Source organism: Tursiops truncatus, chromosome 9 (assembly GCF_011762595.2).
Source record: "Tursiops truncatus isolate mTurTru1 chromosome 9, mTurTru1.mat.Y, whole genome shotgun sequence".
NCBI lineage: Eukaryota > Metazoa > Chordata > Mammalia > Artiodactyla > Delphinidae > Tursiops > Tursiops truncatus.
In genome coordinates, this window is record NC_047042.1 from 39,939,576 (window position 1) to 39,955,195 (window position 15,620).

Genomic DNA, 15,620 nt, shown 5'->3' on the forward strand with positions numbered 1-15,620 from the left:
TTACTATACTGAATTTGAAGAAAGCTTGAAGTGATGATCTAAATTTGCCTAAGAAGTCTGAGAACCTGATGGAATGAATGGGATCAAGAATTCCATCTGCCTTTAAGATAAAAGGTTCTGAATTTATTCATACAGACTAGGATGACAGAATCATGCATGTTAAATAATGTTATGTATTTGGACTATCCAGATTTGGGGGATTATAACAGTAGAAATATCTTGGGGAAAAAAATATCCAGTAGCAGTCATGGAATAATACAGAAGTGCGGAGGGGAAATGTCTGAGTTCATCTCAAGCTACTAAACAAGAGCAAACACAAAACCAATTAACTACTGCCTTGACTGAGAAATTGCTTGGGTGAAAGGCAGGGATGAGGCAGGCAGGGAAAACACTGGACCTGATGTTTATTTAAATAGATGAGTTCTAGAGTACGATAATTTGGTACCCTGTTGGGTACCTCAGTTAGAAAGGAATATCTTACAACAAGTAGACGAGCACACATAGGATATTTTTTGTCCTGTGGCTCAGCCAGCTTCCTCAAGGACAATTTTAGTAATCTTAGCGAGCACGTTACCGGATCACTTTCCTTGTGCATAATGTGAGATGACTATGTAGGAATGCAGCCAGAAAATGGAAATATACTTGGTGCTAGTAAAGCTACTTATTGATAGTGTGACCAGGACGAGAGTGTAGACACCCTAATTGTTAGAGCAGTCCTTACGTGATTCTCTGTGAGGTTTACATAGCCAGTCAAATGAGTCAGAACATGAGTAACTGCCAGCCTATCTCTACTCATGTGGTATTTTTAAAAATCTAATTCTTAAGAGGTATATCAACATCAATTTATTAAATAGCTTTCCCAGGCTAGATCTTTATCTAGAGCAATTTCCATAAACTGACACTCGAAACCACAACTCATTCATCCTCTTACTTTTGACCATTACTATCCAAAGCTGAAATAGTTCTCAGGACATGCTGCTCTACTAGCAGAGCATTCAAAGCCTAGTTAGCACATTACGTTAGCCTAGATGCGCCAGCTCCAGGTGGTCTTGCAAAAATATTGAACCCCCTATACCCTTATGACAATAGATTCTTCCTCATGGTGCCACACATCCACCCTTTCCCCAAGCTAACACAATCAAAATGCACTTCTACACATGCTCCCCTGGATCCTGCCAGCTCATATTAAATGTTTACTGCAATTCTTCTGTAGTATAGGCTACTTCCTGCTGGTAAAGGGTGTATAATTTCCCTGTGCAGGCTGTTCTAAGACTTGCTTTTTGTTCTAGGCCTAGGAGCAACGAGGGGCCATAGTCGTGTATCTTGTGGAAAACAGACACCATCTTAGAAGGCATCAGCTTCCAGAAAAAGGGCTTTACTCTGGCAGTGAGGAGAGGACTTATTCTGCCAGACACAAAGTTCTGGGAGGCTGAGTTAGGGTTCAGGAGTCTCAAACTCACCCACTGAAGTGTCACTATCCGTGTTTCATAATTCTACCTCTTTTCCATTAGAACCCTGTCTTTGACGTAAGCTCTATTGAGGCTGGGAATTTTGTCCCCTTTTCAGAACTAGGCCTGAGGTTTAGCAAGTCTGCCTTGTGGCTGCAGGAAATAAAAATCTCTTTTACAGCTGCCATTACAGGCCCTCTGGCTTTAGAACATGACTCTTAAGTTTGCAGTTAACTGCAGTATACCTATCATTTTCCTTTCAAAGTCTCCTGTATCATTAAAAGTAGTTACCCTACTTTATTATTCTTAAAATAATCACTGTCCCATAATAACCTAGTGCCACATGGACTTGATGTCTAAAGGCTTTCCTTCTAATGGCTCTTCTTCCCAATTAACCACAAGTTGAAGTTTGACGTAATTAGGATGCCACTGCAGGCCAGAAGTTGATGTCACACCACTCTCACCAGCAAAGGGGTCCTTATTTATTTTACACAGATGAGCAGTCCACCTCCTATCTTGTCCTAAGAGTTCTCTTCTTAGAACCACTCTGGTTTCCTAGAAAACAGGCCCTGAGGCAAGGATTACCTACTAGTAATTTATTTGCAAGTGGAATTCCAGGAAAACAAAGCCGAGAATAAGGAAATGAAATAATGTGCTGTGTGAATGCACAGATTCTGCTTCATGAGAAATTTACCAGATATACATGCCTATCTATGAGAGGAATCTACACAAAAGGACAAATGGGGATACTGTGCCTTGAAAAATTCCATTAAAGGGAGAAAGCTAATTTATCCACCCAGTTTCCTTTTATCTCCTGTCTTCCAATGGTCAAAATTCTCCCCAATTGGATTTAACTCCCTCATAGTTTTTGGGCCACATCATCCAGCCCCTTTGGCAACCAGGAGAAAGACAAGTCCATGCCCTTCTGTGAGATATTTTTATCCAAGTCCAGAAGTGATGAGAGATACCAACTACTCAAGATGCCATTGGCCCCAGAGGGCAAGAACACTTTGGCTGGTAAGTAGTTGGTCATTCGTCATCATTGCTGGGGTGGAGAATTACACCTGAGGCTCCAGGGGACAGCTGAGCCAAGAAAGGCTGAAAAATTACATGCCATATACACGTGCAACTAAAACTTGCAAAAGTAATGAACTTAAAAAGCAGAAAACAAGACATCAAGGGGAAACCTTTCACACCTAATATTTGAGACCGTTCCTAATCTCAAGGTGAATAACACTTGTTGACAATCATCAAATGCTCCAGCAAGCACTGAGGAAAGCTGAGAAGCAGAGGGCTGTGTAGTTAAACCTCCTGACCACTTTGCAGATGACCGGAAAAGAGAAGTTGGTTCATATTCAATACTAAAGACCATTTTATAGAGCAATGAAGAAAACAACCTTCTTAGTTTGAATGAAGCCATTCAAGATCTGAATGTTCAATCACAGACACTCCTTCCTAACCTTCCTATTACTAAAAGGTGGGGAAGAGAAGGAAGAACTTGCTCAGAGCAAAAGGAGAGGAGAAAACAAAGCAGAAAAGGTGATAAATGCCACCAGCAAAGGCTGTGCTCACACACCACAGCAGTGCTTCTCAAACTTTAATGTGCATACAGACAATCGACGAATCTTGTTAAAATACAGATTCTGATTCTGTGGTCCTGCACTAGGATCTGAGATTCCAGCTCTAAAAAGTTCACAGGTAACGCCGATGCTAATGGTCTGAAGATCACATTTTGTAATATTACAACATACTATCCAACATTAATGGTTATTACAGATGATACCTAACACTATAGGAGAAATCCTGAGAGAGTCTTAATTGTTTCCAGAAAAAAGGAGTGTTTTATTATAGTCTGATAAAGAACTGGTTTCTGAGATCGCATCACAAAATGTACAAACCCAATCTGCTTCCGGGGCGTGCACAAGAGGCATAGGCAAATGGATTGTAAGAAAACTAAAAACTGTCTGTACTATTACAAAAGCAAGGTAAAAGAGATCTAGGGAAAGTTGGGAAACAGCGAAGGATCTTGAGGAATGAGCTGCTCTTCGAACCAACATAGAGGCTGCAATCCCATTTGGCAGGAGACTGCTATTTCCAATGACGTATGAAGTGAAAGGAAGAAGTGGTGATGGAGAGGGAAGGAATTTGGCTCTCAGTATCTCTGGATTATCGGTCACAAGTGGCTGTGGCTATAAAATCACTTAAATAGAGAAATCTAATCCATAACCCCATGAAAATTAAAAAGATTAGAATTATGTCGGTTGAGTGCAGGTATATCTCATTTTATTGTGCTTCGCTTTATTGCACTTTGCAGATACTGCGCCTTTAACAAATTGAAGCTTTGTGGCAACCCTTAGTGGAGGAAGACTACTGGTGCCATTTTTCCAATAGCACATGCTCACTTCATGTCTCTGTGTCACATTTTGGTAATTCTAACCATATTTCAAATTTTTTCATTGTTATTATGGTGATCTGTGACATTTGATGTTACTATTGTAATTGTCTGGGTGTGCCACGAACCACACCCATACAAAATGGCAAACAAGTAATAAATACCGTGTGTGTTCTGACTGCTTCACCAACCAGGTGTTCCCCCACCTCTCTTCCTCTCTTCTGGCTTCCCTACTCCTTGAGACACAACATCATTGAAATTAGGTCAATTAATAACCTTACAATGGCCTCTAAGTGTTCAAGTGAAAAGAGGAGACATGTATCATCTCTCACTTTAAATCAAAAGCTAGAAATGATTAAGTTTAGTGAGGAAGGCATGTTGAAAGATGAAACAGGCCAAAAGCTAGGACTCTTGCACCAGTTAGCCAAATTGTGATGCAAAGGAAAAGTTGTTGAAGGAAATTAGAAGTGCTACTCCAGTGAAACACAAATGATAAGAAAGCAAAACAGCCTTATTGCTGATATGGAGAAAGATTTAGTGGTCTGGACAGACAGACAAGCCAGCTACAACATTCCCTTAAGCCAAAGCCTCATCCAGAGCAAGACCCTACCTCTAATTCTATGATGGCTCAGAGAGGTAAGGAAACTGCAGGAAAAAAAACTGAAGCTAGCAGAGGTTTGTTCTTGAGTTTTAAGCAAGGACTCCGTCTCTATAACATCGAAGTGCAAAATGAAGCAGCAAGTGCTGATGTAGAACCTGTAGCAAGTTATCCAGAAGATCTAGTTAAGATAATTCATGAAGGAAGCTACACTAAGTAACAGATTTTCAATGTAGATAAAACAATCTTATATTGGAAGAAGATGCCATTTAGGACAATCATAGCTAGAGAGGAGAAGTCAATGCCTGGCTTTAAAACTTCAAAGGACAGGCTGACTCTCTTGTTAGAAGCTAATGCAGATGGAAACTTTAAGTTGAAGTTAATGCTCATTTACCATTCTGAAAAGTCTACGGCCCTTAAAAATTAGGCCAAACCTACTCTGCCTATGCTCTATAGATGGAAAGCTTGGATGAAAACAAAGTATGGATGACAGCACATCTGTTTACAACACGGTTTTCTGAATATTTTAAGCCCACCATTGAGACCTACTGCCCAGAAAAAAAGATTCCTTTCAAATTATTACTGTTCATTGATAATGCACCTGGTCACCCAAGAGCTCTGATAGAGATGGAAAGCAGATTCCTGTTGTTTTCATGCCTGCCAACACAACATCCATTTTGCAACCCAGAGATCAAAGAGTAATTTTGACTTTCAAGATTTATTCTTTTAGAAATACATTTCAGAAGACTAGAGCTGCCGTAGATAGTGATTCCTCTGACGGATCTGGGCAAAGTCAACTGAAAACCTTCTAGGAAGGATTCACCATTCTAGATGCCATTAAGAACATGAATGATTCAAGGGAAGAGGGCAAAAGAGCAACATTAATAGGAATTTGGAAAAAGTTTATTCCAACCTTAATGGACTGAACTTGAGGGCTTCAAGACTTCAGTGGAGGAAGGAACTGCAGATGTGGTAGAAACAGCAGGAAAAAAAAAAAAAAAAAAGAACTACAAGTAGAGCCTGAAGGTATGACTGAATTGCTATAATCTCATGATAAAACTAGAACGGATGAGAAGTAGCTTCTTATGGATGAGCAAAGAAAGTGGTTTCGGGCTTCCATGGTGGCGCAGTGGTTGAGAGTCCGCTTGCTGATGCAGGGGACGCGGGTTTGTGCCCCGGTCCGGGAAGATCCCACATGCTGCGGAGCAGCTGGGCCCGTGAGCCATGGCCGCTGAGCCTGCGTGTCCGGAGCCTGTGCTCCGCAACGGGAGAGGCCACAACAGTGAGAGGCCCGTGTACCGCAAAAAAAAACAATGAAGATGCTGAGAAGATTGTTGAAATGACAACAAAGAATTTAGAATGTTACACAAACTTAGTTAATAAAGCAGCGAGAGGGTTTGAGGGGATTGACTCTAATTTTGTGGCAAACTTCACTGTTGTCTTATTTTAAGAAATTGCCACGGCCCCACCACCCTGATCAGTCAGCAGCCAACAACATGAAGGCAAGACCCTCCTCCAGCAAAAAGATTCCTTCTCTCCAAAGGCTCAGATGATGATTAGCTTTTTTTTTTTAGCAATAAAGTATATTTAATTAAGGTATACACATTTTTTTTAGACACAATGCTATTGGACACTTGACAGACTACAGTATAGTGTAAACTTAACTTTTATATGCACTGAGAAGCCAAAAACAACTCACTTTATTGCGATATTCACTTTTATTGCCATGGTCAGCAACCAAACCCTCAGTGTCTCTGAGGTATGCCTGTACAATAACCATAAGATACAGAAGAGAAAAAATTCTGTCAAAGTTTTAAACCCAGATCCAAGTAGCTGTGTGTGTGTGTGTGTGTGTGTGTGTGTGTGTGTGTGTGTGTGTGTGAGGCCTGGAGGTTTATTGATCAAGATTAACTTCGACTCCCTTGAAACACTTGCATAGGCCTTTGGGTAGCAGGCTTGTGCAGAAGCTTATATGAAAATAGGAGCAGAGAAGATACAAATCTTTTATTGTCCATTTGCTCTTTGGAGATAAATTTGGATCCTGTATGTTAAATTCAGAAAATTCTATTCCTAGAGAATTCTCGATACTTAAAGAGTAAAAGAAACAAAATTTGAGGAGAAACTATGAATTGAGAATAAGGATTTTTTCCCCACTATATAGGCAGGGTGTGGTCTAAATGGACCTTCATGGCCTACAACACCCAGACTCTTGGAACAGGTCTGCAAAGATTTCAAACTTTAATTCATGCTTTGTTAAGATGCTACTAATAACTTCTTGATAAAATCATGCTGAGTGCCTAACTTCACGTGTTTGTCCCACAGTGCCGAAATAGGATGAGAATTCCTGAGAACTTCTAGAACAATTCTAGTAAAAATCCTATGAATGGAATTGATGAAACTCTCTTGAATACTGAATAACAGTTTCTCTGGATTTAATAACTTATGAGATAAAAACATCAAAATCAGTATTTCTAAACCAGACATGTCTCTTGATCTTCAAACTACACTTAATAATACATCTTCTTCTTGATGTCCTATGGGAACCTCAAACTCAACACATGCAAAATTAGACTCAACACATTATTCCCTGCCACTAAAACTTTTTTCTTGCTTACTGCATTTTGGTTACCGTCAACATCATATACCCAAGAATCCATAATCAGAAGTCAAGGACTCAGCTTAGGTTTCTCCCTTTCATCTCCTACATCCAAATCTTAAGTGACTCTTTAAAAAATCTACTGCATGTAAAATTTCCATTATTTAAGGCCTCATTATCTTCCAGTGAGACTACTGCAACAACTTTCTAACTAATTTCACTACCTCTAGCCTCACTCCTCTTCCCCAAAGATCTCAATCCTGCTACCCATCTATAGTGTAAGTCTGGTCATGTCTTCCACCTGGCGATAATATTTGTACTGACTCCTTATTTTGCATTGTTGAGGAGGAAGAAATTTTCCTCTACATTTCTAGGTTCTGCTGGCTGGTCTAGAATTAAACGGATATGAAAGTGATTAATTGGAGAAAATCAAACAGAAGTTTAATAACATGTATATATTGGAGAGACACAGAAAAACTGAGTAACTCACCAAAACGACAGAAACCCACACCTTAAATACTAACTTCAGCTAAAGACAAAAGAGGATGTTGGGGGTAGTGGTTTGGGACTCCAAAGTGGAGGAAGGCAATTCATACGAATATGGAAAAGCACATGTTTGGTAAACAAATGTTTACTAGGCCAAGCAGGGACAACGGATCACAGAGAAGAATTTTTTTTTTTTTTTTTTTTGCCATACGCGGGCCTTTCACTGTTGTGGCCTCTCCCATTATGGAGCACAGGCTCCGGACGCGCAGGCTCAGCGGCCATGGCTCACGGGCCCAGCCGCTCCACGGCATGTGGGATCTTCCCGGACCGGGGCACGAACCCGCGTCCCCTGCATCGGCAGGCGGACTCTCAACCACTGCGCCACCAAGGAAGCCCCCACAGAGAAGAATTTTAACAAACTTTGCTAGGTTCCTCCCCGTCTACACACCTAGTTCACACTGGAGTTTTCTATGGTGAGGGAGAACCTGTTCCAGGTCCACATCTGCATTTTTTAAGCAGTTGAGGAGGCAGGTCAGTTTCTTCCTGAGTCTCTTAGGCCTTGATTGTTTTCAGCTTGAAATAATCCACCTGCCAAAGAGGTATTCTGGGGTGATAAATTTTGCTCCCCTAGAGCAAAACCATTCAAGATTCCAAACTCTTTGAGATGAAATGTTCAGCCTTATGTGATTTTTTTACCTAACTAGACATCTCCCACCACTCCAGCAATTCTTGGTTCTGCCATAACAAGCAGAATAGAGATTGGCAAATACATCCTGCTCTGTTCCTTTTCATGTGCTATAGTCTCTTCCTGGAATGACCTTTCTTCCCCAACTCTCCACAATACCTGGAAATTCATATTCATTTTCAAATCTCAGCATAACCAGTGTTACCTAAGAGAAACTCCTTTCCCCTCTCCCTACCCGTGAAAACAGTTAACCACTTCTCTTCTGGACTGCTTGTATGTTTCAGACATAGTTCTGTCATTGCACTTGGTACATTCTGTGGTAGTTTGTTTACATACCTATGCTCATTACTTGAACGTGACATTAAAGGTAAGTACATTGACTATTCTTTTTTTTTTTTTTTTTTTGCAGTACACGGGCCTCTCACTGTTGTGGCCTCTCCCGTTGCGGAACACAGGCTCCAGACGCGCAGGCTCAGCGACCACGGCTCGGGGGCCCAGCCGCTCCGCGGCACGTGGGATCCTGGAACCAGGGCATGAACCTGCGTCCTCCACACTGCACCACCAGGGAAGTCCACACTGACTATTCTTATTCACTCATGTTAAGCACTGTCAACTGAGACACGTAAATCTGTAATGTACAAATGCACACATACATGCGTACTTGCATGTAAGAATGAATGAATAAATTAATTAATTAATGCTGATTAAGTGCTTTGCAGTTTCAAGTTATCCAGCTTGCTTTCTCTCTGTATCTGACAATCATGTTAATCCTCTGATGGTATGTTCTTATTTTTAATATGGTAACCAATTCAATCCTTACATGTAGTAACAATAGCAACACAATTTAGAAACATTAAAAAGATTTAGCAAATTGAATATTTTTCCAAGTTGTTATCGCTCACCTACAAATGAAATATAAATGTGATTGACTCAATTATAGCTCCTTATATGCTTCTTTTCTCAGGTAGGCCCATGGAAATCTTTATAATATCTTTCTCTTTCTTTTAACTCTGAAGTGAGAGTTAATAAATTATCTTTTCCTGCTAGTGTTCACTCCTCTTCTCAGTTTGGGGTCTTCAAGAACCCTGAAGATTTTGTTTGAACAAAATGATAGTGAGGAAATTATAGTTTATTCAAGTCACCACACTAAAATGGATCACATAGAGCCTGAGAAAACATCAGAGAGGTAATTTTTTTTTTCTTTACATAGGAAAAGTCAACTTAAATTTCTTCCCATATAGTAACAGCAGAACTCAATACTGGCCACACATTAGAATCACTTAGCAAGCTTTACAAAGAACATCCCGATACCCAGATCCTGATGCCAGAGATATCACTTATCTTGATTGGGGCTAAGGCATTCATCTCCAGAGACTGTAATAAATAGTCAAAGAACAGAACCACCGGTAATAGATTCGAGAGACACTACTGGAAATGTAGAGAACAAAGCTTTGGATAAGTAACCTGTCTCATACAACAGGAAGGGAAGGCAGAGAGAAATAATCTCTAAACATACACACACAGGGCAGCACTCCCTGGAAGTCTAGTGGTTAGGACTTGGTGCTTTCACTGCCGGGGCCCCGGATTCGATCCCTGGTCTGGGAACTAAGATCACACAAGCCATGCAGCACAGCCAAAAAATCACACACACACACACACACACACACACACACACACACACGTTAAAAACTGCAATGCCTTTTCACAGATGTTGTCTCTCCTAACCTCTACCTCTGTGTGGTCTTCACTACTTATTCCTTTTGTAATGATCCACTGGGTAAGCCAGCCAGGTGGAGAAATGGAAAACCTATCTTTTCTGGTATGTTTTCTCCTGACAGTTGGTAGATGATAGCTTAGTTCTAAATTGAAAAAACGCAAGTTGTAAACCAACCACTCATGTGCAGTACTTCCCAACCATTGCCCAAACAGAGTTTTCTCGGAATGGACAAGAAATACGATTAATCTAAATTATCCATTATGTAGGAGGATGAGAATTCTTGAATTCTCATCTTACTTACTTCTTTACTTACTTAATTCTTTACTTACTTCTTAAGTAAAATAGATCATTTCAATCTATACATATATCATTCTCAAACTCCTCCAAATTTTTTTCCACCTACAACTGTAAGGGAAGCCATTAATAAACTACAACCTAACTCATCTGTAATTCTATCTTATTTCTCTGCTCTTATGCACAGCAGGAAAAAAAAAAAGAAGTTAGAAAAAGCAAAAAGACTAGTATAATGTACAGACTTAACAAATTCTTACCTCTGAAATGATGCATACATATCATTAAACATTTGTCCAAACCCATAGAATGTACAACACCAAGAGTGAGCCCTAACGGTAACTATGGACTTTGGGTGATTACAATGCATTAATGTAGGTTCATCACTTGTAACAAGTATACCATGCAGGTGGAATGATGATGATGGGGCAGGCTATGCATGTGTGGGGGCAGGAGGTCTATGGGAAATCTCTGTGCCTTCCCTTTAATTTTTCTGTGAACCTAAAATTGCTGTAAAAAAAAAAATAAAGTCAATTAAAAAAAAAACCCCTCTGAAATTCTAAAGTAACCATGATAGGGGGACAGGGGTGGGGGGTGATGGAGAGCAAAAAGGTGTAGGGACAACGGAGATGGACAAAAAATGCTAACCTAAGGTCAGAGAAAAGCCTGCTTAGAAATTCAAATAAAGGTCTTTTAGTTAAGAAATTTGACCCATTTAAAATAAAGTAACACTAATAATCTCTTAGGTAGAACTTTTATAAATACAAAGATGATGAGTTCTAAAAATACATACCCTTGAAGCTTTTGTGCTTCAATATCAGTAATTCTTTTACTAAAGTTACATTTTTGGGGAGAGAGAGGGAGGGACAGGGAGACAGAGATAGTGTGTGTATGTGTTATCCAAGAACTCTTCAATCTAAGAAGAATTTACAGATTTAGTGATAACTTATAAGAGTAATTAAGGTTACACATGTTTTGAGAGAAAAAAAGGGGAAAAGGAATTTCCAGGGGTAAATTATTTTTCAATATCATTTTGTATTAAAATATTATTTTAATAGATGAACCAGTCTACATAAATTATATCTCCAAATGAATATATTGAGTCTAGTTTCAATCTTTCATTCAACACATTTTTAAGCACGTACAGCATGACAGGTACTATTCCAGGTGTTGTGGATGCAGTGGGGGACAAGGCAGATAAAGTTCCTTTCCTCATGAAGTCTGCATTCTTACGTGGGGCAGGGAATGAGAGTCAACAAGTAAATAATTTTAAATAGTGATACACGTTATGGAAAAAATTCCAAATAAGTAATAAATCTTACTTTATAATTTTTCTGGTGGTAGAGAAAAGTTTGGTATTTCCAGGATAGAAAGTTACAGATATATGGAGACATCATACTGGTTTCCAGCCAGCAGCGTAATGAGTGCTAAATCAATAATGGTTTATGATGTATTTTCTTGGTTTTGTAAGCATATAGCTTTCAAATTTCTAGTTCCTGATAAGCATTATTTTTTTTTCTTCCAAGCAAATATATAGTCAAACACATACAGTCACAGAATGCTGTAGTTTCCCTTGTAGGAACAGCGCGCGCGCGCACACACACACACACACACACACACACAGAGAGAGAGAGATGTGTTGATCTGTATGGCTCATGGTCTTCAGAGAAATCTGCCCGAAGAGGTAATCTCTTAAAATTACTCACTGATCATTGGAAATCAGGATTGTTGGTAAATATAGTTTTCCTAATCGGCTCTCATTTCCAAACTGTAACATCCATGAGGTTAACAAAAAGCAAAACTCAAATTTTTAAAATTTACTTATTCAGAGTTTTTTTTAAAACCTCAGCAACTCTGTGCCTTATGTGAAGCTTTGTGTGTGTGCTGTGTAATGTTGGGAGGAGAGACAAGGAGGCCGTGTTACTAGGATAAAGAAGGCACCAGTAAAGACATGGTTATTTCTTTATTTCCTCAGGGTGACCTTTGGAAATGCCGATGCATTTTCAGAGGGATTAAGGAAACAATTTAGTTATTGTGAAGGATTTAATTTCAGTCTCTCTTCTTTCAATCATCGTAAAAACAAAGATGAGAGAAATATCTTCAACGCTCACAGAGTTCCACACCTGCCCTCAGTCTCTTAAAAAAAAACACTAGTTTTGAAAGAGCCGTGATTTACAGAAATGGGAAATGTCCCAACAACAGCTGGTTCAGAACTGGTTTATCGTTATATTGCTTTGTACTGTGGGACTCGAGGGACATTGTTCCAGCTAATGATTAAGAACTCTCCAGACAATAGGGGCTTCTTAGACAATGGGTGAATTTCCAGGATGTCCGGCCCCCTTCCGAGAAGGAGGGAGATAAACAAAATGTAAAAAAGGTATCTGTCAAAGACCAATCAGGAAGCTGGGGACAAGTTCCCTCTCTGGTCCGAGCCTAAGCCGGGACCAATCAGCAGGAAAACACAACCAAATCTATAATTTACATACGGGGAAGTGGGAACCTATAAAACTGACATATTCGCGCCCAAAAGGGGTTCCTTCTTCGACCTCCTGCGTGAGGACCAAGGAACCCCGGTGCACCGGCCTTCACTAAACCTCTTGCGTTTTGCATCGACTTCCGACTCTTGTTGTTTCCTGGGCGAGTCGAAACTCCTAGGAGACCGCGCAGGTCTAACAGTACAATTTAGGTTTGCACAGTAATACATAAGCTTTGATATTTAACAGTTAAAAAGAAGAGAAAGAGAGTTTGCATGCTTCGCTCAAGTTATGAGAAGTAAAGCTCACCGCATAGCAAAGAAATGAAATGGGAAAGATTAGGAGAACGGCATGGAAGAAAATGACTGTTAAAGGGAACCAGAGCTCCAGATGGCAAAGTTGTTACAATGTAAGCCTAGGGGGATGTCATGACTAACTACAGAGCTGTGTCCTTAGAATTTGCTGGAACATGCAAATCTCAGCAAATGCATCAGAAACATGAGATGTGATGAAATACTTTTTTTCTTTTTCTATAGGGAAACTGTGCAGGTGAGTGGGCCACAGAGCAGTTAAAATGAGAAAATTGTGAGTCCTAATCCCAGATTGCCACAGTATTGTTCTGTGACCTTGGCCCGCTGATCAAACATCTGTAAAACTTCTTTGCTTCTTCCTCTTAACAGATACAACCGTTGAGCCCACAAGCAAGGGGAATACTAGTGGGCATTTCATAAACACTGGTGCTGATAATGGCTGTTATGGGAGATAACTAATGATTATAAGGAAGGCAATTTAAATGCAAAGTGATATGTAAATGTTGAGCACTATAATGGAGTCTACTTTGAAAAGGGAGAAAACAGCATATTTTATGGGAGCTATAGACTGGAGAATAATGGTATTACAGCTGGTATGTAGCCAGCCAAAGAAAAGGGAAAGACTGGGATTTTCCTAAGTATCTATTTCACGAGCACCACGAATATAGAGTTTGACTATTTTTTAAAATACCTAATAGATAACTGAGTAGACTACACTGAAAATATCCTTTTGTAAAAATATAATTCAGTTTACCTATTATTAATTATAGTAAGAGAAATAATAACTTTTATCTACTGGATAATTTGAGAGTGGGGTACAAAAAGGACAAGATGGACATAAGAAAATAGGAAAGAGCTACATTTTAAACAGATGTATGCCTTAACAGGCACTACTTTTTTAAAAACAGATCTATAATTCACATACCATGTAATTCACCCATTTAAAGTATAAAATTAAATGATATTTAGTGTACTCATAGGGTTGTACAATCACCACCACAATCTGATTATAGACCATCTCTTCCCCGCTAAGGAAACCTCCTGCCCTTTAGCAATCACTCCACATTTGCCACTTCCACTCCCAGCCCTAAGCAGTGACTAATCTAAGTTCTGTCTTTATAAAGTTGTATATTCTAGACATTTCATACCTATGAAATTAAATAATACACTGTATTTTTTGTGACAGGCTTCTTTCACTCAGCTTACTTTTTTCAAAGTTTATCAGTGGTTAATCCCGTATCAGTGCTTCACTCCTTTGTATTACTGAATAACAGTCCATGGCATGGTTGTAACACTATTCATTCACTGGTTGATAGACACATGGGTTATTTACACGTCTTTGGCTATTATGAACAATGCTACCATAAACATGTGTGCAAGTTTTGTGCGGATGTATGTTTTCATTCTCTTGGCTATATACCTTGGAGCCAACTTGCCAGGTCATGTTGTATCTTTTGTTTGACAGACAGATGAACTACCTAACTCTTTCTTAAAGCAACTACACAATTTCACCATCAACGAAGTGTGAGCTTTACAATTTCTCCACATCCTCACCAACCCTTTTCATTAACTTTCTTTTTAATTATAGCCATTCTAATGGGTGCAAAGTATACCCATTGTGATTTTAATTTGCATTTCCCAATGACAAATGATGTTAAGCACCGGTTAGTTTGCTTATTGGCCATTTGCTGTCTTCTTTGGAAATAAGCCTATTCAAATCCTTTACCCGGTTTTAAATTGAGTTTCCTTTTTATTGTTGAGTCTTAAGTGTTACTTTAATATTCTGGATACAAGTCCTTTATCAGATATATAATTGGCAAGTATTTTCTCCCAGTCTGTGGACAGTCTTTTCACTTTCCTGATGGTACCATTTGACACACACAGAGTTTTTAATACTGATGTAGTGTAATTTATCTTTCTTAAAAAAAATCCTTTGTGCTTTTGGTGTCATACCTAAGGAACCATTGCCTAAATCAAGGTCATGGACTTTTACTTCTGTGTTTTTTTCTAAGAATTTTATATAGTTTTGCATATTAATAACAGGCTATTCCAGCACCATTTGTGAAAGACTATTCTTTCCCCATAGAAATATCTTTGCATCCCTATGAAAAAATCAATTGACCATTGTCAGGGACAAAGAAAATTTCCTCTACCCTTCTAGACTCTCCAGGCTGGTCAAAGAATTAGAGTGACATAAGACAGATTAACAGGAGAAAAATCACACAAAAGTTTAACAACATGTATACATAGGAGAGACACAGAAAAAACTGAGTAACTCAACAAATGACAGAAACCCACACCTTAAATACCATCTTCAGCTAAAGATGCAAGAGGGTGTTGGGAGTAACAGTCTGGGATTTCAAAGAGGAGGAAGGCAATTCACAGGGAAAAGCAAATGTTTGGTAAACAATGTTTGCTGGGTCCTGCAGAGACAACAGAATCCAGTCTGGACTCTGACCGTTAAGAAATGCCTTCACCATGCCTCCTCTATATTCTTTGCAGATATCTTTGGTAATAGCTCTATTCCTGTAATATTTCTCTACCTAAATTATTTAGGCAGCTGGGGGGAAGGTCAACTTTCTTCCTGAGTCTTTTGGGCTTTGATTGTTTTCAGCTCGAAAT